This window comes from Equus przewalskii, chromosome 27, assembly GCF_037783145.1.
Source record: "Equus przewalskii isolate Varuska chromosome 27, EquPr2, whole genome shotgun sequence".
NCBI lineage: Eukaryota > Metazoa > Chordata > Mammalia > Perissodactyla > Equidae > Equus > Equus przewalskii.
Genome location: NC_091857.1, coordinates 26297330 through 26321746, shown reverse-complemented (window position 1 = coordinate 26321746; position 24417 = coordinate 26297330). Strand labels below are relative to the sequence as shown.

The window sequence follows — 24417 nt, the reverse complement described above, 5'->3', positions numbered from 1 at the left end:
GCCCGCGAGGCCTCAGTCCCCGAGCGGTAGCCGCGCTGGATCCCGGTGGCGGTCTTCGCGCGGCCGGAAGCCCACGCGGGCGGTGGTGGGGAGGGGCCGCGCGGGCCTGGGGAGGGGCAGCCCTCGGGGAGGTGGAAGCAGGGTCGGTGCACGGCGCTCCTTTGGGAACCCAGCCTGCTGCCTGACCGGAAAAGACCCCCGAGGACCACCTCCTCCTTCCCTCTGAGAGCAGAAAGGAAAAGGCTGCAGGCCTCCTCACCCCAGGTGTTAGCAGGACACCGGAATCGAGCAGAGACGGGAGGGAGGGCGAGCGCTGACCCACGTCCCTCCCCAGCCCCCCTCAGGGGTCGCTTCTGGAAGCCCCCTCGGCAGAGCTCTTCGTCTGCCTTCCTTTGTAGGTGGCCGGGCGCCCAGGATCGCAAGGTATTTGAGCTAGCTGGTAGGAAAGTATGAAGTGCATCCAGGATTTTGTAGAAAGCATCTGGCAGCCCTACTTCTGTCTGACAAAGAAAACAGCAGCGCCGGCTGACAGGTGTTCCCTTTACGCTGTGGCTGCCAGGAAACTTGGAGTGAGGTTCAGCGCCCAGTGGTGTCAGCCGGCTGATCTCAAGCCCTGGTCGGGCTTCAGTCCTCTGGTGTTTATTCTGGTGTTTATCCAATTGTCAGTTTTCAAATTATGTTTCCAAGCCATTTAGCACCTCTGGAGGTCAAAGCACTGTCTGCGAAGAGAAATACACACGTGGCAAAGCCTCTGCCTATCAATCTGGAGGGAAACGCAAACACGCTGGGACCTGCCAGCCAGCCTGATGGGAGCAGCAGCACCTGGGTGTGTGGACGCTTTCGTGAACACAGGAGGACATCCCGGGAGGTATCAGGGCAAAAAAGGCTACCAAAATAATAGAGTCAGGTATGATCACTAACTTGACTGCATTTGTACTCACAGGGACACTTAGGGACATTTGAGTTACGTCCAAAAAAAGTGAGAAAATGACCTAAGTGAAATTGGATGGGAGTGCAAGGGGTGAAGTGATCCACTATGACCTAGAATCAGGGCAGGAGTTAGTATTTGCACTGGGTCTTAACTGGAAGAGTGGGGCCCAGCAGTCCAGGGAGGGACAAGCGTATGCAAAAATACAGAGGTAAGAGGCAGATGACATTCCAGGCTTTTTGAGCTCGTGGTGGGGTACAAATATTCAGTGAGAGAGGAGGAAAGGGCAGTTGGGCATAGACCATGAAAGGACTGGGGTTCTTATACACATGTGAGACTTTGGGAGGCTTCACTCCCTTGTCACCCTAAGCCACTGAGGTTATATTCTTCCTTCCTCCCACACCTTTGCTGTTTCTTCTAGAGGAAGAACAGACCCTCCTCTTTGGGAGGAACTCTTCCTTCTTTAGATAACGGTGGTGATATTTTCTAGCCTGAAAATTACAGCATATACTCTAAGATGTTTCATCATTTGAAAAGTCTTACAAAGGTATATCGAGGTATTGAGAATGTCAAGGCAGTTCAGAGTAACTCTCGAACTTTAGCCTGCCGAGGACTCTCAGGGACATTGGTTCAAATGCCGATTCCCGGGCCCTGCTCTCCAAAGACTCTGATTTTATAGGTCTGAGTGGGACCCGGGGATCTGCATTTTTAACAGTGATTCAGGTGGTCGTCAAACCACACTTGAGAAGTCCTGAGTTAGAGCTTACGGTGTGCAGTATGGGCAGAGCGAAAAGTGAAAATAGGGAATGAAATCAGGACAAGTCAGTCTGCAAAGGACCTCCTGCACTGCCCCTGGAGTTTGGACTTTACCCTGTGGGCTGAAGGGAGTGGGTAGAGATTGTTATGTCATGTGGTTGTTTTTAGATGCTAATTCTAGAGAACTTCATTCACTCCAATTCCCTTGCCTTAGCTGCTTTTGTCTTTAAATATTCATTCACTAATTCAATCAACAAAATTTGGGGGTCAAAAAAATAGGCTTTAAACTGTGGGGGATTACCAAGATAAAGTAAGCATAGGTTCTCACCAACTTGAAAAACTGCCCATTGACCCTTCTTCCCTCAGAAGTGACTATGGGTTGAAACCGTAGCACCCTTACTCCAAGGTTGGAAGATTTTTGTGGAAAATGAACATATTTTATTAGAAGACATGGAGGACTTCCTGGAGCAGGATGGGCAAACACACCCTAGTGTTTACCTGATATTGGAAAGGAAAGGTAAGGTGAAGGGAGTGTAGCCTCTGGCTTGGTGAAAAAGGTGCTGCTCAGAGACCAGATTTAACAACAACCAAAGTGGCTCAATGTAGGGTCCAAATAGGGAAAAATTCTTGGGCCTCCAGAAACCAATTGCAGGCTGTAGTGGACTAAAAATGACCACAAAATTTTTGTTACTCTCCCCTCGAGAAGGGGAGTTTATTTTCCATCCCCTTGAATCTGGACTGGCCCTGTAACTGCATAGCCAAGAGAACACCACAGAAGTGACGCTGTGTCAGTTATGGGTCTAGTCTTTAAGAAGATTAGCATCTTCTACTTCCTCTTTCTTGAAACATATCTCTTGGGACACTCCCTTTCGGAAACATGACACCATGCTGTGGGAAGCCCAGCATGGGACATGAGTAGCCTCTCCAGTCAACAGCCCCACAGAGCAACCTGCCAATAGTCAACATCAAGTGTGTCGTGTGAGTGAACCATCTTAGGTGTTCTGATCTAGTCAAGTTTATACATGTCTCCAGCCCCAACCAAAAGAACCTCCCAGGGGCCAGCCCGGTGGCATAGTGTTTAAGTCTGAATGTTCTGCTTCAGCAGCCTGGGCTTTGCAGGTTCAGATCCCAGGGGTGGACCTAGCACCACTCATCAAGCCATGCTGTGGCAGCATCCCACGTAAAATAGAGGAAGACTGGCACAGATGTTAGCTCAGGACCAATCTTCCTAAAAAAAAGAACCTCCCAGCTGAGCCCAGTTAACTCGTAGAATTAGAACACAATGATTGTTGTTTTAAGCCCTTCAGTTTTGGAATGGTTTGTAAAAGAAAATATCCAATGATGGAATAGAGCATGAAAATGTAGTTAAATTTGTAAGCAGAACCACAGCCCCAGTGATCAGGGCTTAGAGGAAAGTTCAGATAAATAAAACAGAAAATATGTAGAAGAGACTGTTTAATTTTAAAGCTGTGTCAAGCTCCTTGATCTGAGATGACACTTGAGATTTTCCTCAATTGCAGATTATTGGTACCCCAAATTTCCCTCACTCTGCTGTATATATTTATATAACGAAGTAGTTATATACGAAATGGTTATCCTCTCAGAAGCTAATGCTGGATATTGAACTTAAAATATATGTATCCATAAATATATAATATATATGTATATACATATGTGTGTGTGTATATATATATATGTGTGAGTGTGTATAGACGTATATACACATATACATACGTATAAGTGCTTGCGGCTAGAAAGTGAGACCCTCAGAATACTGAGTGTGGCCTGACTGCTCTGCACCCACTTGTGGAGGTGAGAGAGGAGAAGAGAGTAGAGTTGGAGCCAGAAAGATGACAGAAGACTGCCCAAAGCTTGGTGTAACCCATCCCTCACGCCCGTGGTGAGTTACTGATGCTTGGTGCACGTGCCTACCTGTGGAACCAGTGATGTTTGTGCTTGGTGCTGGTCACAAGCAGCACGTACAGAGCCTTCCACCAGTCACATGCCTGCAAAGACAGAGAAAAATCCAGCCTGATAGCTTTGTTACACGTATTTGTTGACGTTTACACCAAGGATTATAGCCTGCAGCACCTGATCTCTTATCTTTAAAATTCATGCAGCTATTAAATTCTGCTCCATAATATATTTGTTTTAATGAAAGTCTTCTCAAAATAATTTTTGTTTTGTAGTAAAACTGACAGAACCAGTAGTGGTGCCATATTTTAACTCTCAGTTTTCCTTCACCTCTGGCATATAACACTTCATTCACCTGAACAGTGGTTCTCAACAGAGGCGAATTTGGCCCCCAGGAGATATTCATATTGATATGAATCAATACGGGGTGGGGGAGCTACTGATGACTAGTGGGTAGAGGCCAGAGATGTTGCTAAACATCCTACAATGCACAGGGCAGTCCCCATGGATAAAATACTTTGTGAAAAAAGACACCTTATTCCCCATTCACAACAAAGAATTCTCCGGCCCAAAGTGTCAATCATGCCAAGCTTGAGAAGTCTTGACCTAGATATACTCATGCTCCAATATGAGAAATGTGTATATAAATTAAAAGAAGGAATAAAGGAAATAAGTGGAAAGAAAATACAATGGACTCAAGGAAAAAAGTTAAAAATACATATCACAAAACATATATCCTTGACAAAGATAGCTACAGAGTTATCTGTAGCTTCCTAGCAGCCAGGTAAAAAAGGGAAACCTGGTAAGTCAATGATGAGCTAACTGGAGGTTGAGCTGGAGCAACCACAGCAAGAGGAAGAAGTACTAACCTCTTAGAGAAGAGAAAATGGACACAGGCTGTCACTCCCATCACAACAGCCCATTCCCTGGACTAGGGTGCCTTATGTAGGAAGTGCTTTGGAAATGGAGTAGAATGATTGAGCTCTGAGATTTAAAAGTTGTAAAATAAGACCTACTGGGTCAGAGGAGAGAGACTCATTACCATAAAGAGATAGAGCCATCACTTGGGGGTGCTGGATTTTCACCATTGGCCACTCCAGATTCCCTCTCCTGCCTTCTCCACCCTACTGTGCTGCAGGAGGCAGGCCTCTAGGCACAACATCCATGGGTCCCCCTGCCCCCTCACTTCTGATTGTATTTGATAATGGGAGGCATCAGCATCAACATAGCTGTCTCTCTGCCAGGCCAAGGGTTGGCTGTGACTATATTCATCTATCAAAGGCCCCAGCACCTGCCATGCAACATTCACCTAGAGCTACAGACAAACCAGTGTCATTCTAGGGGAGCTGATACTTCCCCATCTTGGTTAGCCACAGGGTGCGTCACTGTCTCTTGGTGGGTTAACTGCCTTCACCCTTGTAAGTGGTCCCATATGATTTTACCAGTTCCCTGACTGATTCATCAGGTCAAGACTTGAGGATAACCAGAATGACTATATTGAAATATATAAGAAAGAATATGATTGTCCGAAAGACGAGTTCATCAAAATCTAAAGCCAAGGAAAGAAGAGCCAGAGGTGCAAATGCAGGCAACACATCCTTTGCACAGCCTAGGGGTGAGGGTGCATTGGCCAAGGACACAGTGTTTTATTCCTGGGTACTGTTACCTGCAGGACGTGGGGAGGATGGAAGCCACAGGCTGCTATGGCTTATTTCCATTAGATTAGCGATCACAGTCACCCCCTTCACATCCCTCTTTGATTTCTTTCTAATGCTTTGGCTTCGCATGTACATTTGCCTGCAGGGAGAGATTATTTGGTTAGCAGCATCAACATTGGGTATATTTGCTGGCAATATTCTCATTGTAAGCTAATAAATTGTCTTTCCAGTTTTCCTCCTGCCTCTGCAGCCTTGGGTGAATGTGTATGTGAAACACAGATCACCGCTAATGTGTCCCCAGTTCAGATTTCTGCATCTGCAAGTTCAGAATTATGGTGATTTTGACAAGGTAAGGCCTGAGGACCGCCTTGGTCCAGGAGGTACCTACTTCACACAAACACTCCTTGTATTCATCATTAGTAGCCTTAGGACTGACCTTTAAATCAGGGACACTTTATTCCTCATTCACTTCTCTTAAATCCCTTGTTGGCAGACACTGCAGCTGCCTACCCAATATCCATTCCTCCTTCTGCCTCTCTAACATAATCCCGATTGAATGTGCTTAAAGACACTTCCCCACCTCCCTTAGCCATGTGACCTAGTTCTGGTCAACCAGATATAAGCAAATATGCACTTGATGGAACTTCCAGGAAAGCTCTTACTTTCCCGATAACAAAAGACCAAGTCAGCGGGTATGCACCCTTGCCCTCTGCCCTCCCTGCCTGGAGTGACTGGAGGTAGAGCTCTTTTCTTTCAACCATAAGGATGAAAACCACACTCCAAGGATAGCAGAGCAGGAAGCTGGAAAGAACCTCAGATCCTGGATGGCTTCCTTGAGCAGCTGACCAGCGCTGGTTGCAGGGGTCCCTCTTCTTATCATACAATAGAGAAAGAAAATGCTATTCAGTTCAATTTCTAGAGTTGAGTTTTTATTACATGAAGCCAGATACAGTCTTGACTGATACCTCTTCTTAATCTCAAGGCTTTGAGGATGCGCGTGCTGAGAACCCTGAAGTCATGCATCCTAGATTACGTGGAAGTAAATGGGTTGTATAAACATACGCAACCTACACATATGACCCTGGAAGCTGGCAAATGAATAGCAGTGAATAGCAGTATAATGGTGTTGAGTGGTAAAAGGGCAATAAATAGATCTTAGTAGGAAATTATGAAGAATATTATTATTGACTTGAGGATTGCCATCTCCTCCTAGATATAACTAGATCACAAATAAGAAAACAGAGAGGCAGATAAGCTAGTAAAATTACTATGGTAAAATTCCAGGAAATGGCTCTTTTGAAATGTGGAACAGCTGCCAAAGGGGGGGGAGAAAGGAAACTGAAGTCTTTCAAAACAATTTCATGGATTCAAGCTCTGCAAAAACAGAGAGAGCTAAGAAATGGTATAGAATTATTCTGATAATTTAAACTTTTCCTCTTTTACTATGCATTTTATAACTGGATAACTATTCAAAAGTCTGCATCATAATTAATAGAGGACGTGAATTGAAAGAGGCAGGTCCACTTAAGGCAGCCAAAATAAAGAAATCCACATCTATGCGATAAAGCTATAGGAATGAGGAGATGTTGCATTCCATTTAGTAAAAGGAAATATCCTTTTATACTAATAATTTGAGAATTTTACCTAAGTAAAAGGAGGCTTTAGAATTAATATTAAGCTTAGAGTTCTAAAAACATAAAATTAAATTGATTAGGACACTGGAAAATTGCTTCCTGGCCAAATAAGATTTCCAGAAGAAATACTATTGGGAAGATTTTTTATATCCCTTGGGATAAACAAGGAAAGGAAACCAAGGGCATTTCTCTAGTTAACTACATGTGCCCTTGGGTTTCCAAAAACAAGCTCTAACGTAATTTGGCTCTTTATCCTTAGCAGTAAGAAGTCAAGCATAAAATCATTTGCAAGCACCGGATGATGTGCCATAGGAAAGAAGAAAAAATACTCATAGACATTTCTATCATTTTTTAATAGACAAAAATCCATATTTCTGTTATCAGATTCAGATCAGGCTTTGCCTTTCTTACATCTCTACTTGGTGCCTGAAGTCCCTTGAAGATTTATTTTTGAGGATGAAAGTTTTGCATGTTCAGAAGATCTCTGGTTTAAAATTGTTTCAAAGGGCAAATACATTAAGCCACATTCAAGGACAATCACAATCACTCTAGTGAGAATAAGCTTATAAAAATACTCATGGCGAATGGGGATCAAATGCATTTTGATAGGAAAACAGAAGGAAGTCTCTAGAATAGGAAGCTATACCTGCAAGCCATGCCACTTAGAGAATTATGATGTGGCTAGGAAGGGTAGTAGAAGGGCATTGAATGAATCCTAAATAGTAAGATACTGACAGAGACAAATTCAGAATTATTGCCAAGAGCTGGCACAGCTTTTGGAAACAAGTGTTATCTATTCAGTAATATTTTTATTAAAAATCCATCTCTAAGTATGATATTGAAAATAAGATCCTAAGAAATTATAAACTCATCTGGAGTAGTAGAAAAATAAAGGACAGCAAATGTCATAAAAGTGTAAGAAGCAGAAAAGATTCAGATACATTTATCCATCAGTCAATATATTAAATGTGCATGCGTATTTAATATTTGATAATTTACAAGCCATTTTCATAGATTTGTTTCATTTGATACACTACTCTCTTAAGCTAGATAAAACAGAGGTTTTAAAAATGAGGAAGCTGAGTTTTCAGGACAGAAGCCAAGAAAGGCTCTTGCCCAAGAGCCCTTTCCTCTCCTGAAACCATTTCCCTGGGGATCCCATAAAAGTAAACCTGAATCCATAGATTTCAATATTGTTCTCTTACATTGAATTATACGTGTGTTGCAAAGCTTTATATTGTACAATATGCGCTTATATCCTTTATTTTCTATTAAGTATAATTTGTGATACTTAATCACAAGTTTCTATTAAAATTGTCTATCAACTCGCTATTACAATATGATTTGGGGGGGATTCTTTTTTTAAATCAGTTTTACCTATAATGGTCAAAAATGGCAAAATCTTGGCCTCTGTGGAGTCCTGCTGGGAAGGAGTATGGAGCAAGCCAGGGATGGCCTAGGATAGAAACGGGGAGAGTGCTCAGTTGGGCTTTCTGCTGTCTGAATCACCAAGTTCAGGAACTAAGTATTTATTGGTCTTGAGTAATTATTAGTCCAATTCAAGTTGACAGGATGTCATTGATGAGAAAGTGGATGGAACTCAAATCAATGTAGGCTCCTTTGGGAGGGAATTTTGTCCTCACAGAGAGGCACTGGAGCATAGTGACAAGCATGGACTGACTCTAGAGCCAGATTGTTTGAATCCCAGTTTTATTACTTAACCATTTGTGCTCATTTCTTCAACCATCGATGGTGGTTCTGCTAGTTCTCATTGTTGACATAGTTGTTGTGAATATTACATGAGTTAATATACAGAGAACACTTAGCATAGCACATAGTACTAATTATGTAAGTATTAGCTTTATTCTTAGGGAAGCCAAGAATATTTTAGACATGTAGCCAAATTAAAAGCAGTGGAAAAAGCAGAAATCAGGTCTTGCCCAACCCCAATTTACTGATTCTGTGAAGGGAATAGATAATCTGAAGAAGTAAGGAGATAATGGCCCTGAGGATTTTGCAGTTTTGCAGTTAATGTAATGGGAATACTAATCATTTATCAGTGTGAAACTGTCCAAGAGCTCTTTACCTTAATTTAAATTTATATCTCAGTTATTAACTAGTTTGATGCTAGTTTTCAGAATAGAGAATGTATGTATGCTGTAAGATATGCGTCTTCTAAAGTGAAAACAGAACCATGGAAACTTCACAGGTTGTAGGTTGGGGTTATAGTGGACAATGTCAGTGATCTGCCCAGGCCCTTAGGACCCCTTTTACCATTTTCGTGCACCTCTCTGCTTCCACATACTTTTTATTTTATTTTATTTTATTTTTGAGGAAGATTACCCCTGAGCTAACTGCTGCCAATCTTCCTCTTTTTGCTGAGGAATCCTGGCCCTGAGCTAACAGCCGTGCCCATCTTCCTCTACTTTTTTATATGTGGGATGCCTACCACAGCATGGCTTGCCAAGCAGTGCCATGTCCGCACCCGGGATCTGAACCGGTGAACCCCAGGCCACCTAAGCGGAAGGTGCGCACTTAACCACTGCGCCACTGGGCCCGCCCCCAACATGCTTTTCTTCCCAGTGGCCAGCACCTGTGGCCCTTCTTTAGAAGACTTCCCTCAGTCTATGAAAGCTACTTCCCACATCTCCACCACATATGCCGATCCAGAAATGCCTGTCAATTTAGCTTCCCTGGGTGGTGGTTAGCTGCTGGGCACAGAAGTATGGAGGCCAAGCTCCCTTGCCTGAGGTCGGTACAACTCCACAGTCTAACTTATTCTCAGGTTGCCCTGTGGGATCAAGCTGAGCCCACCTTTTACAGGACTTTTGCCTGGTAGTGTACCTTATTTGGCTATCTCCCCTTCTCTATCCTTCTTCCTTCATGTCCCTCTGATTTCCCCTGAGAGGAAATAATAAAAATTTAAAAATCGTTTGCTTAGGAATCCTTGTCTCAAGGTCTGCTTCTGGGGAACCTGACCTAAGACAGAGGTGAAGATATGTTTTGCCTTATTTTATAATAAATGCTTGGTAAATAGGGCAAGCTCTGGGGCCAAAGATCAGAGTTCAAATCTTGTCTTGCCACTTAGCTGTGCCAGCTTCTATGTGCCTCCTTCCCATCTGTGAATGTTTTCAGTTTAAGGAGTATATCATTTCTTCTTAATACAACCAAGAATGATCTTAGATTTGATTTGCCTTGGTAGAGGAACAAACCAACATTTGATGAATGCTGGGCACAGGGCTTGATTCTGTTGACATGTCACTACATTTAATCTTCACAACAACCGAAAAGGGCCTGTATGCGTATCCCTGTTTCATGATGAGGAATTTGAAGCCAGAGAAGTTATTTGTCCAATATTACACTGAATGAGTATTTAAATTCAAGGAAGCTGATACAGAATCTAGAATTGTAAGAAGGAATCACAAAAAAGGGAAAACTCCATTATGCATAACTTACTTGTATAAAGGACATCCGCATCCAAATTTCAACAGCAGACTGCAGTCGAAAGCTGAGAAAGTGCAAAGATAGATGAAGCAGACCCCACTGAACATGCTGCTGAGGGATGGCAACTCAAGGTTTCCAACAGGAGAGAGAGAAAAGGGGGCAGATGAAGAATGGTACTAGATATAAGTGGTAGAAAGGAAAATTAGGGACGGGTGGAGAGACTCTCAATGTGAAAATATGGTGGGAAAATGAATGAAGTCAGAAGAAACCACTGGAGGAATGGAGAGAGACTTTTAAGGAGAACAGTTAGAGAATCATCATTTTCCTGAGATTGGGGCAGAAGAACTCTCTGCAAGTTATGATTAGCGTAATTACCAGGGTAAACCAAACAAAAACTCATGTGTATTAGTCCAGGTCCTCCAAAAAGCAGACACCAAGACAGGATTAAACATTTGATTAGGAGGAACGCCTATGTGAAAGGAAGTAGGGAAGGAGCCAGGAAAGACTGGCAGAACCATAAGACTACAATGCAAGTCTGACCTCAAGCAAAGAAGAGAGGGTGAGAAGCTTGCGTAGAAGTGTCCTAGAAATGGAGTGCAGTCTAATGAAGGTTCAGCAAAGCCATGAGGAAGTCCTTGAGACTAAGCCAATGCTGGTAGGAATCCTGTTGCTCCATGAACCAGTCTGCCTTAATATCCCCGACTACGCTCCATCACTGGCAGGGAGAAGCCCATGGGAGGCATGGCCTTGAACGAAGGTACTGTTGGGTCTCAAAGTGTAGCAGCTGTGGCCCTCTGTCAATTACAGTTATACCCTGTAATCAAAGGTCTGGGAGGTGCATCCTTATAGCCACTTTGTCAAGTTCCTCAAAACTCTCTGAATGTTATAAAGTAACATCCCTTTATATTCTCAGTATTTCCCAGAAAAATAATGCAACTAGTCACCTTTTATTGAGCACTTGGACAGCAATTACATGCTAAACACCTCATATATTTTTTCTCTTATAGTCCTCACAGCAGACCTGTGAAGGAGATAGTATTATTCCTACTTCACAGATGAAGAATCCAAGGCTTGGAGAGGCTAAAGAACTACTCCAATAATACAAAGTTAGTGAGAGAGAATGCCAGGATTCAACTCAGGCATTGCAACTCCTGACGCTGATCGCCATATTGTAACTTATAACAGTAATACCAACTTTGGTATTAGATAGGGTCATTGTGAGAATTAAGTGAACTAGTCCATGTAAAAGCCCTAAATGCAGTGCCTAGCTAGGGAGTAAGAGCTCAAGGAACATTCTTGTTATTTGGTCATTGAGCCAGGACTCAGATTCAGCTCTGATTGATGCCAATATCTGGACTCTTGGCCACGATGCTGAACAGCCATCCGTGTTAACTCAGTATTTCAATCAGATAGGATTGGGGGCAGCTGAAAAGACATTGAAAAAGAAAAAAGAGGGCTAGAACTAAACGTTCTTTCAAGAAATAGTGTCAGTCACACAGATAAAATTCAGTGATAGGAGATACTAGAAACGTAAGGTATGCTTCCTTTGGCTCCCCAGGGAAGACAGTCATACAGGTGTGGCCTGTTTACTGCTTATTCATAAATGGAAGTATGTAAGATTTATGATACTGCCAATTGGAAAAGGATGACATAAGTTACTCACTACACTCTTTTAAAAGAAAGCAGGAAAAAAAGTCTTGTGGAGGAAGACATCTGGACTTCCACTTATGACCATGGTGGAGTAACAGGGACAAGATTTATCCTCTCACCAGAAACAAACAAAAGAATCAGAAAACAATATGAAAGAATAGCTTTCAGACATTGGTTTCTGACAACATAGGACTGTGCTCCCTGAGGGAGGGGAAACACAAGATTAGTCCTATGAGTGCCCCAGACTACTGCCTGGAGAGGGGGAACCTAGGTGGAGCCTGGTGGCCAACCTGAGTTGAGAAGTTGGAGCTGGAGCTGGTAGTCTAGAGAAACCAAGGCAGCTGGAATTCATGGAGCAAAATGTTGGAGAAAGGGAGCCACACGGAGAGAGAACTCCAGCAATCTGCAGAGAGTCCCCCTCATTCTTAAGTTCTCAGTTCTCAGTTCAGTGCCTGGCTATGAGGAAAATGCTGGCAGGTGGGGAAAGTACCAACCATGAGGAGCAGAAGGAGCAAATACTGGAGCTCATGCAAGACTGAGAATAATTCAGGTTTCTCCAAGACAGAGTGGAAAACCTTTTTAATTCATGGAGCATTGGGTAGAATACTCATAAAGTTATTGCCTCAGTAGTAGGGCAAAATTAATCTTAAATGAAGCCTGCTCCAGTCTCACTTAACAAAGCTTAAAAGCAAGCCTTGAAAGAATCAGATTGTTTTCATAAGTGCATCCCAATAAAATTCAAGAATATTTATGAGAATACAAAAATATCTGGCACCCCAACATGGCAAAATTCACAATGAATGGCATCCAATCAAATATTACCAGGTATACAAAGAAGCAGGAAAATGTGACAATCCATAATAAAGAGAAAACCAATCAACAGAGACAAATCAAGAAATGATAGGTATACAAGTGATGGAATTAGTAGACAAGGACATTAAAACTGTTATTGTAACTATATTCCATATGTCTAAGAAGGTAGAGGAAAGATTAAATATTGGAAGTAGAGATATAGGATATATTATAAAGACCCAAATCCAACTTCTAGGGAAAAAAATACAATGTCTTAAAGGAAAATTCTATCAATTGGTTGGGATTAACATCAGATTGGACTCTGCAGAAGAAAGGATTAGTTAATTTGAAGACATAGCAATAGAAACTGTCCAAAATGAGATAGAATAAACAACTCGGGAAAAAAAATGAACAGAATGTCAGTTATCTGTGGGATAACCTCAGCAGCCTAACACACATGTAATTGGAGTTCCAGAAAGAAGCAAAGGGACAGAAAAAATATTTAAAGATATAATGGCTGAAAATTTTTCCAAATTTGATGAAAACCATAAACATATACTTCCAAGAAACTCAACAAATCTCAAGCACAGAAGAGGCATCTTACTACGCAATGCAAACAAATTTAGAATGGACTGATTGCCCAACCATAAAAGTTGCCAAGATAAGGAGAGAATACTTAAAACCGTATTGAGAGCAAGCAATGAAGAGCTTTTACACAGGAAGTTGGGTAAAGTAGGAAACCTCCATCCAATCGATTCAAAAACAGATAAGGTTATATATAAGGAAGGAGCAACTGGAAGAGTCAAAGAGATAAAGTTTACACATCATACCAAAGTGTAGAATAAAGTCAAGCTGAAATCCACTAAGAAGGATGACCTAAATACCTCATATGATGGTGATGGCAAAACTACCTCATATGATAATGATAACAATATCTCTATCCCTGGCCTGTTTCTTCTCAGTACTTCCATCTTATTATCTTACTACCCACATCACCCCATCTCCCTCCTCACCTCAAACTCCTTCATTGTTTGTTTTTCAGTCTCCATTAATGGTATCAACTGCCTTCTCCCAGGCTACCCTGTTCTCAGCTATGATTCCTTTGGCTTCCTCAAAACCAATTACCAAATCTTGTGGATTTTACCTCTGAAATATCCTTAATATCAAGTACTTTTCTCCCTTTTTCCCTATTCCCACCGCTTCAGGCCTTCATCATTTATTTTAATTTACTATAAACCTTTTATTGAAAGAAAGCATTCATACGGAAAAATGCACAAATTGTAAGTGTACGACTTAAAAATTTTAACAAAGTGAATATATCTGTTTAATCATCATTTAAATCAATATATAGAATGTTTCCATTACCCCAGATGACTCCCTGGTATCGCCTCCCAATAATTACTTGCTTCCCCAAAAGATACCCACTATTCTGAAACCTAACGCTATAAATTAGTTTTGCCTGTTTTTTGAACTTCATGTAGTGGAATTATCCAGTATACAGTCTTGTGTCTGGCTTCTTTAGCTCTACATTATTTTTGTAAAATTCATCCCTCTTTTTAGGAGTAGCAGTCATATGCACATTTCATTGCTGTATATGAATGTACCACAATGTATATATCCATTTTACTGTTAGTAGACATGTGGGTTATTTCCAGTTTGGGGCTACTATGAATGAGGTTACCATGAACATACTTGTAAATGTTTTCTGGTGAACTTATGTACACATTTGTATTGGATATAAAACTAGAAGTGAGATTGCTAGCTCAAAGGGTATGCAGATGCTCAGCATGAGTAGATACTGCCCAACAATTTTCAAAAATGGTTGTTGAGTTCTTTGGTTGTTAAGTGCTGTCAAGTTGACTCTGACTGCTGGCAATCCTATAAATGAGTGATGTCCACGATGTCCTGTCCTGAGCAGCCTTACTCAGCTTGTAGAGACTCATGCCTGTGGCTTCCTTTACGGATTCAATCCATCTCATGTTTGGTCTTTCTCTTTTCCTGCTGCCTTCTGCTTTCCCCAGCATTATTGTCTTTTCCAAAGAATCCTACTTTCTTGTGATGGCATGAGGTAGAGGTCAAGATTAACTTCTCCTCCATATAGATATCCAGATGTTTCACACCATTTGTTGAAATTGTTTTTTCCTCATTGATTTAGTTTGCTGTTTTCTCAAGAAATTGATTATCATGAAACTATGGAACAATTTCTGGGTTATTCTTTTCTTTGGACCTATTGTTCTATCCTTACACTGATATACTGTCTCAATTACAGTAGCTTTAAAGTATATCTTGAAATCAGGTGTGTAAATTTTCCAATATTTTTCTTCTTTTTCAGAATGTTTGGGCTATTCTGGGTCCTTTGCAGTTCATAAAAATTTTAGAATCTACAATTTTTTTAAAAAGCTTGTTGAGATTTTATTCTGAATAGTGTTAAGTCTATAAATCATTTGGGGGGAGAATTAGTATGCTAACAGTCTTGAATCTTCCAATGCATGAACATGATATATTTCATATTTATTTAGATGTATTTCACTTTTTCTCTGCAATGCTTTTATAGTTTACAATGTACTGGAAGTAATAACCAGTTCAATAAGCCAAGAAAAATAAATAAAAGGGATAAAAGATGGATAAAAGTAAAATTTTATATCAACAGTTGATCTGTTTTTTATGTAGAAAATTGTAAGAAAAAAATTTTAAACTTACTGGAATTAATAAATGAATTTAGTGAGGTCACAGAACACAAGGTTAATAGACAAAAATCAATTGTCTTGTACACATTTTGTTAAATTTATTCTTAGTATAATGTGATAATTGATGGTTTTATAAATGGTATTGTTTTTAAATTTTACTTTCCTATTGTCTCTTGCTAGTATAGAGAAATTACCTCCGTGCTTTTTCACCTGCTATTCTCTCACCCTCAGTGGCATCACACCCAAAGCCATCTTTTACCTCTTCTTTGCTGATTGCTTACTATCAAGACTCAGCTCAAAAATCATCTCCTGGTTGGAACTTTCCCCACCTTCCCGGGGAAAAAGGAATGGCTCTGTGCTACATGCTTCTGGGAATGTCCAACATGAAAAATAAAATTTTGAAAAAGTTGCGGGACAGTCAGTAGGGAAAACTTAATATATGCTTATAGTTGTCACATTTAAAATTTGTTATTTGTCAACACTTTAAACGCATTAAGGAAGAATTGAAGAGAATAGTGAAAATTTAACACGACCCAAAGGAAAGTGTTAAAGGAGTAAGAGATAGCTGGAAACTGTTTTTTAAATTTGAATTTTCATTCCTGATTTTTATTGAAGTTATGTTAACAATCTCAGGCTTTAGAAGTTACTTAAAAACTGTTACCAAATTATAACATTCAACATAGAGTTATATCTTTAAAAAATAGAAGCATTCAATTGAGAAAAATATAAATAGATAGGAGAGATAAAATAGTACTTTAAATTTTAGGAGGTAGATTCATCTTTTATGATTCTTTTATTTTCATAATGAAGTTTTTCACTCACTAGCCTAGCATTAATTACCAAACTCCAGATATACTATCTACTATGCTAAAAAAAAACAAAACTTAAGCTTTCACTGTATATTGAAACTTATTAACATTGTAAAGATAATTTTTTAAATTGTAATGACAAATTACTTATTAAAGTGAAATGTGTCTTAAATTTAATGGACTTACAGCTAAATAACAAAATGTTTTCAAGTGTAACAATTAAGAAAAATGAAATATAAAATTTTTAAAAGATATCTATGAAGCAGTATGAATGCTCTCAAAGAACCATCAAAAATAAGGAAAATATAAATAATGTCATTTTATATTTCTCCTTTTTTCAGTTCTAGTCTCTGGATAACACCTCTTACTGGTGATTGCCTTCGTTTTGTAGGTCTAGCTCTTCTAATTCTAATTGAATGAGAGAGTGTATATAAAGAGCTTAGAACAATCTTCACCCCTGGTATGTGCTCGAAAAATGGCAACTATTGTTCATTATACAAATAATTTATAGAAATCAAGGCTTCTGGTAAGGCAGAGCCATGGATAATTTAAAGGTTTTAGCTTAATCAATTTGAAAAAATGAGAATTAGAAAAATCTTTGGGAGTATTTACTAAAAATATAACTTCAATAATTTGCTGTAGTCATTCTAACTCAACAATGTTTAAATCTTTTGTATCTTTTTAATAAAAGTTTTAATATGCCTAAAGGAAAGCTACTTGTGTTACAGTTAGATATTTAACCTAAACACTTTCATTTCCATTATCTGGCATACTGAAACTGCAAACTCATTGTCATAGTGAGATGTTTCAACAATGTTTATATCGTGTAAACAGAGGACCATGACAGAGCAAGTTATTTTGAAACAACTTATTAATATGTGAACATCAAAGTGCTTAGTATGAAAAAAATAACCACTGGAAGCATGGCTTTGAAAGAACAATAACCGGTTGACTTTGTCTTAGGTATCTATTGCTGTACAACAAATTACTGTAATCATAGCAGGTCAAAGTAACGATAAACATGTATGACTTCCCAGTCTCCATAGGCCAGGAACTTGGGAGCAGTTAGCTGGGTGATTCTGTCTCAGGGTCTCTCATGAGGTTATAGTCCAGAGGTCGTCCAGGGCCACAGTCACCTAAAGGCTTGCATGGGGCTTAGGATCTTTTCCAAGATGACTCACTCACCTACTGCTATTTGTTGACAAAAGGCTTCACATGATCCCCTCTAGGCTTCTCCATGGGCTGCTTGAGTATTCTCATGGCGTAGTGGCATGCTTTCCCTAAAAGTCAGGCATCGAAGAGAGCAAGCAGGAAGCCACATTGTTTTTATGATTTAGCCTCAGAAGTCACACATGGTTGTTTCACAATATCCTGTGGGTTACACAACTCCATCCTAATAAAAGTTGGAGGGGACTACAAAAGAGCATGAACACGAGGAGTTGAGGATCATTAGGGTCCATCTTGGAGGCAGGCTACCATGAACCTTACTTGAAATCTAATGCTTATAAAGTACTACATAAGGAAATTGTCAGTTTAGAAAATCATGTTAAATTCAGCTCAACAAGCATTTTTTTTTATTTTTACCTGTATGTATTTCTAAAACATATACTTTTATTTGTTTGTTTTTATCTTTATAATAAAAAAAAAGGTAGCATGCTGTAGCTAATCTCTTGGCACTTGATACTTTTTGCTTGCTACTGTATTTGTAAGATTTATCCAGTTGTGAGTGTTGTCGTACTTTATTAGTTAAGAATGCTGTGTAATATTCCATTGTGTGATTGCACAACAGTTCTTTAATCCCCACTCCCACTGATAGACGTCCAGGTTCTTTCTAGGTGTTTGCTATTGTGAACAGTACTGCTGTGAACTTTTTACACTGGCATTCTTACATTGCCCATCATACATGGGAAGAGTTTCTCTTGGATGTATTCCTAAGAGTAGAACTGCCGGGTCACCCGGTAGATGAATATTCAGCTTTAAGAGATAATGCCAATCTGTTTTCCACAGTGATTGCACCTATTTACCCTCCCATTAGCAACACAAAAAACATTCAACAGATTTTCAAGACTTCTCCTTTTTTCTCTTTAAGTTGAAGACTATTTTAATTTTAGTACTACCCCAAAAAAGTGAATAAAAACTATAACCCTGTCTAGGAGGAGACTACAATGTAAATGAGAAGAACCATCATATCTGAAAGAAGTAGGCAGCAATTCCAAGATACTATGTAAGTATTATGATAGTTCCCAATAGCGTGAAAGTAAACATCAAACAAACTTTTCTGTGAATGTTCCTGTGATGCTACAGGAACATAAACACGTAGTCTGTCACCCTCATGCCTCCTTTTCACCCCTCCTCATCAAGGCTGGGGACATGGTACAAACTTCAAAATTCATTTGAAGTTTCACATCTCATTTTAAATTTTTTAAAAATTGCCCATTACTCCAAAATACAACCATTTTGTTTCAATGTAAAATAATATTTTTATCACTAATCTTTGAGTACAATTGATAACCCAAAGTTGTGTGACATATTTATGTGGTGTTAATCCCTTCTTCCTCGCATATTCACAAGTACATATACCTCAACTGAAGAAGCCCAGTTATAAGTGATGGGGATGTCTTGGATTTTCTTATACAATCTCAATATCCATTTTCGGAATAAAGTAATCTCACATTGGAAATATTTTCAAACAACTTTTTCAAAAGGTATTTTACATACCACAAGTTTCTTTTGAAAAACAAATACTTTCTTATTGTTGAAATGTCATATTTACTTTGAAGGGACAGATTAAGTGTGTTTATTTGTCAAAACTACATGCTACATAATTCTAACTGCCATTTGTCTTTACAGAAAAAGTCGGCAGATTTGTATCGTTTCTGTCATGCATGCCATTTTTTTACTCTGGTGGAAATTAAGGCAGGAATTTCTGTGTTACAAAATATTTTAATAGTTTAATAGTTCCACCTCTGTGATTGCTTGCAAAGTAGCCATAAATTCTGCCCATTCCTGCAATGTGATTTTACAGACCTTCTCATGAAGAAATGAAGTATTTTTCTCTAAGCTTTGAGTCTGGGCTTGGCCACGTGACTTGCTTTGGCCAGTGGGACATTAGCAAAGATGATGCAAGCAAAGACTTGGAGAAAGCTTGTGGCATTGAGCTTCCTTTCTCATTCTACTCTTTGCTCTTCACTAATCACCAAGTGTAGAAACCTAGACTTGCTGGTTAGAGGATGAGACACCCTGTGGAGCTGAGATGGGTTATCCCAGCTGAGCTCCTCCACCCCCCAGCCTGCCAGCTTATGAGTGGAGGCATCCTAGACCATCCAACCCCAAACGACTCAGCTCATATCAGAAGAACCACTCAGCCTACCCACCGAGTCATGAGAAAGAATAAAGGTCACTGTTTTAAGCCACTAAGCTGTTTGGGGTTTGTTTGCTTTTTTCTGTTTTCTTTCTTTCTTTTTTTTTTTTTTGGTGAGGAAGATTGTTCCTGAACTAACGTCTGTGCCAGTCTTCCTCCACTTTGCATTTGGGACACCACCACAGCATGGCCTGATGAGTGGTGCACAGGTCCATGCCTGGAATCCGAACCTGTGAACCCTGGGCTGCCGAAGCAGAGCTCGCGAACTCAACCACCACGCCACCAGGCCAACCTCAAGCCGCTAAGTTTTGAAGTGGTTTGTTACACAAGAAAAGCTGATTAATACACTCCATCTCAAGAGCAAAGTATTATACATTCTATATTCAAAGTTCTTATTTTATAAATTAGCATAAAGATGACTTCCTGTAGCATGTAACTGATATTGTGTCCCAAAATTCTCAAAAAATAAACCGATGGCTGAAGGAACCACTGTCAACCCCTCTTTCTTCTGGAGAGCATACATTCTCTGACTTACTGACCCATTGAAGACCTTAGTGTTAATCTGTGTATTACACATTAGTATGTATTTTTCAGTTTTAGGAAGATTAAATAAATAAAAATACATCTAATATTTTCTTCATTTACCTCCATTTTGGAGCTCAATGGAGTCCAGTTAATAATGAAGGTAAAGTCTATTTTTCTGCTTTTTTTCCTTCTCTTTCTCTCCAAAAAGCTATTCTCACAATATTGAGAAAGGGAAGAAGGGTATGGCAATTTCTATTTTTCTTTTCACCAAATACCTCATCTGTTCATTTGATACAATTGAAATAACATTTGATACTTTTTTATATTGTTAAATTTTAACTATCTTTGGGGGTTTTCACTGAAAGTAGCAAAATAAAGTGCAATACTGTGCTCACAATCCTGCAATAGTTATGTTGAAACTTATTTTTTTTTTTTAATTAATCTTGAGTGTCCCTGAGAGACCAGCCATTCCAGTTTTCCAGAGACTAAGAGGGTTCTTGGCATTTGGGACTTTCAGTGCTAAACCAGGGAAAGTCCTGGGCCAACGGGAGTGAGGTGTCGCACTTACCGATGACCGTTCAGCTGGCTTTCAAAGGACTGGAGTCCTTCGGTTCTTCTTTTTGCCAGTGGCTTCTGTTTGACCTTTTCTGAGCTCTGAGGAAACTGAAGAAGATGGACAGAGCAAAGTAGAGGAATGTTAGGTAGTTTTTACTTTTATAATTGATTTTAGTAAGAAACATGCCACAAACCTTTCCTGAAATAATACCTCAGTATTCTGAGTAGTAATTTCTTAAAACCCTAAGGTAATTGGGATGATTCTGAGTGTTTCTTGTTATAGGGAACTTTCCTCAGAGAAAAAGATTATATAAGCTTAAATAAAATTAAATGGTTTTTAAAAGTGATCTGGACAATCATGAATCTTCTCTTCAAAATACAAATATAAGCATTTAATTAAATGTTTGAATAATGCGTATAATTGGCATACTAATTCAGAGCAAATTTATGTTGAAGTCATATTTTTATACACTATATTTTTGTAGCAAATTGAAGTTCTTTGTATAATAAACTTCACAATATATTTTTACTCATTTTATTGGAGTTGAAGCATTAAATTTCATATTTTAAAAGAGGATATAGAAATTTTAGTTACAGCTTTTCTTTTATGATGTTTTTAGTCAGAGCTATGAATCATTTCGCGTTGAATCAGCAAGATAACCCACAATTATATCATTAGTCCTATGACAAAGTACTGTTTCCAAATGATGAAGTTTCTTAGAATACACTGCAAATAGAAGTAGGAATGTTCTTATATTATAATATGGTATTTCAAAATGCGAAGTCTTTATTTTCCACTTATATACATGTACTTAGCATGTGTGTGTGTGTGTGTATGTGTCTGTGTGTGTGTCTACGTGTGTGTGTGAGAATGGGAGGGGCAGAGAAAAAATGAATCCTGGCCACTAGCAACAGGAACTTGCTCTCTGTTGTTCAGTGCCCTTAAAATTTTATGTGCACATGAATCACCTGGGGAGCTTGTGAAAGTGCAGGTTCTGATTTTTGGGTAGGTGTGGAGTGGTCCCCGAGATTCTGCCTTTGTAACAAACTCTCAAGTGACACTGATGCTCCCAGGCTGCTGACCGCCTGTTGAGCAACGAGTTCTACTAAGTCTTATATGAAGAAGGCACCCTTCCCCATCACTCCGATGGCCCTACCCTGTAAACGTTCTTAATAGCATCATTTCCTGTCTGAATTGTCTTATTTCCTTATTTGTTTACAGATATGTTGTCTGTCTCTCTACCAGGGTCCATGAGGGCAGCCATCTTTTCTGTCTTATTCACTCCTGTACCTCCACCGTCTACAACATGATGAGTGATTATTTCTAAAGATCTATTGGTTAAATAGTGTATTTGCACAAAGACAGTACGTATGTGGTGTTGGTGACTGGATACACACCACGATATATTAGCAGGGTATGGGTGGTTAAGAGCATAGCTTGTTAGTACACTCTCTAGCTGTGTGACACCAGCACATGATGTAATGTCTCCCGCTTCTATGTCCTTATCCATGAAATGAGAGTAATAATATCCATACTTACAGGACTGTCCGGGGGACTAAATAAGTCACTACATGTGACATACTTAGAAAGGTGCCTGGTGCATAATAAACGTAATGCAGATACAAGCTCATGAGCTATAATGCTTTACCACTATTTATTTACCACTATTTAGGTATTTTTATTTAGAAAACCTAGAAGCTTCCTGAAAGCAGCAGGCATATCCTGTGTTCTACCTGGCAGGGATCAAGACTAGATGAGTGGTTTTCAAACTGTGCTTCTCAGAGGCGGGGGATCTATGTAAATCTGCAAGGGCTATCTCTGAGGGGAAGATGGACAGAACCCAGCAATCAGGATTCTGCCCCCCATCACCACCATCACTCAAGCAAAGTAGCTCCTTTTTCTTTTTTATCACATACTGACATTTCAGATAAGCTCCCCAAATCAAGGAATGTATTGCTTTTTTAAAAAAGCTAATTTGAGAACCACAGGACAAGATAATCTCCCCACCTTTATGCAGCTCTGTAATCTTATCAACTTTCAAAAAATAAGGCATTAAATAGCACTGCTTATGACCCACAGCAGTCTTCAGATAGGTCTTCAAGATATATTAATATTATTATATATTGTTATGTTATGATTAGATTACATTATATATAATGTGTTGATTATATGCTATATATTAATATACAATGAATTACTGGTTGAGGCTTAGTAAGGTCCTTTTCAAGGGGGTGGGGATTGGGACTGCTGACTTGACGTGGGTTGAGAAGTGAAGAACTGGAAAGATGGGCAGCCTCAACTCTTCAGAGATAAGTAGCTCTGAGGGAAGGAGAGAGCCTCTGAGGAGGGCTCAGGATCAACGGAAGATTCTTTCAGGGATGCTGGACAGATGCAGGCATGGATTTTTTTTTAGCCCTGTGGACTTAATTTGTTTCAGCAGGTATTTATTGTCCTCTTCAATTAGACTCTCTTGCCTTTCCTTTAGACCAGTGACTCCAGCCCTGACAGCCCATTAGAATCACCTGGGGAGCTTTCCAACAACACGAGTTCTCCGACCAGTTGAGACACAGTCTTTGGAGGGGAGTCCCAGGCCTGGGGTGGTGTTAGTTACTGTTGTTGTTGTCTCAAAGCTGCCCCAGGCAATTCTAACGTGCACTCAGGTTTGAAAACTGCTTTAGACCTTTAAGCTTTGTTTCAAATCAGAACGTCTAAGATTTACATTAAGGAGCTCTTAACACGTTAGTCAAAATTTGTTAAATTTCCCTCTTAAATAGTTGTTTGCAGTTTTGTTCTTTGAATGTGATGTTTGTTAAATCTCGTGGTCAGAATATCTAATGAATAGATTTCCAATTTTATAATGAAATTCCCAGAAATGTATAATTTGATAGATGGGAATTTGCTTTAATAATATATACTTGCCTTTAGTTGGGAAAAAGATATAAATAAATAAATACATAAATATATGCATTTATATAAATATATACGATGTGAATGCCAGCTTATTAATCAGCTTACTCAAATACAAAACCTGGAAACTGGAAGATGAACAGAGGGGTGTTTTTCTATGACCGCTTCATATTAAACTCGGCTTGGCCTCCTTTGGGAGTATGGAAATCAGCAGGAGAGTGGCCGTGGAGGTGTGGAGGAAAAGGCTCCACATTGGACTAACCTGGCTTAAATGCTGGCTCTGCCCTCTACTCTCTAGTAGAAATTCCTGAACTTTTCTCAGCTAATTTCTTCATCTAGATATGATGCCCCCTATTTCTCATGGCTCTTTTGAGGTGTAGATGTGATAATATTTATAAATAACCTAGCAAAGCATCCAATCTATTGCAAAAACAAATACCACAACCACTAATGACAACAGTAAGAGCAAATGATGTCCAGTCATCATTTTCTGTGTGCCAAGCTCTGGGCTATGTGCTCTTTGTACGTCTTAGTCCCTCTTGTAGGACTTAGTCCCTTAGGAGGAGAGGGGAAGAAGAACGGGATTATAAAGTGAAGTAAAGCTTATTTCAGGCTCCTTGACATGGCAAGGTCAGGGGTCCACCTTCCTGCCTGGTGTGAAACTCCACAACACTTATATTGTCTAAGTTTAACAATTTGTATTGTGTGATTGTGTAACATATCACACAATTTTAAATTAAGCCCCATGCCTACATAGCTACATGTGCTTTAAACTTCCATTAAATGTGAAGAGATG

General features: G+C 39.6%; 1 long non-coding RNA gene across 2 annotated transcripts; it reads left to right on the top strand.

Annotated features, from left to right (window-relative positions):
• On the top strand, positions 1-20262 carry LOC139079823 (uncharacterized). Of its 2 annotated transcripts, XR_011533760.1 has the most exons (6): positions 1-423; positions 688-907; positions 2051-2201; positions 5487-5605; positions 18426-18496; positions 19756-20262. It is a non-coding gene; the product is annotated as an uncharacterized lncRNA (long non-coding RNA). The 2 variants fall into 2 exon arrangements; XR_011533761.1 differs by lacking the exons at positions 1-423; positions 688-907; positions 19756-20262 and adding an exon at positions 19123-19685 and having other exon boundaries at positions 2063-2201.
• The last annotated feature ends 4155 nt before the right edge of the window (positions 20263-24417 follow it).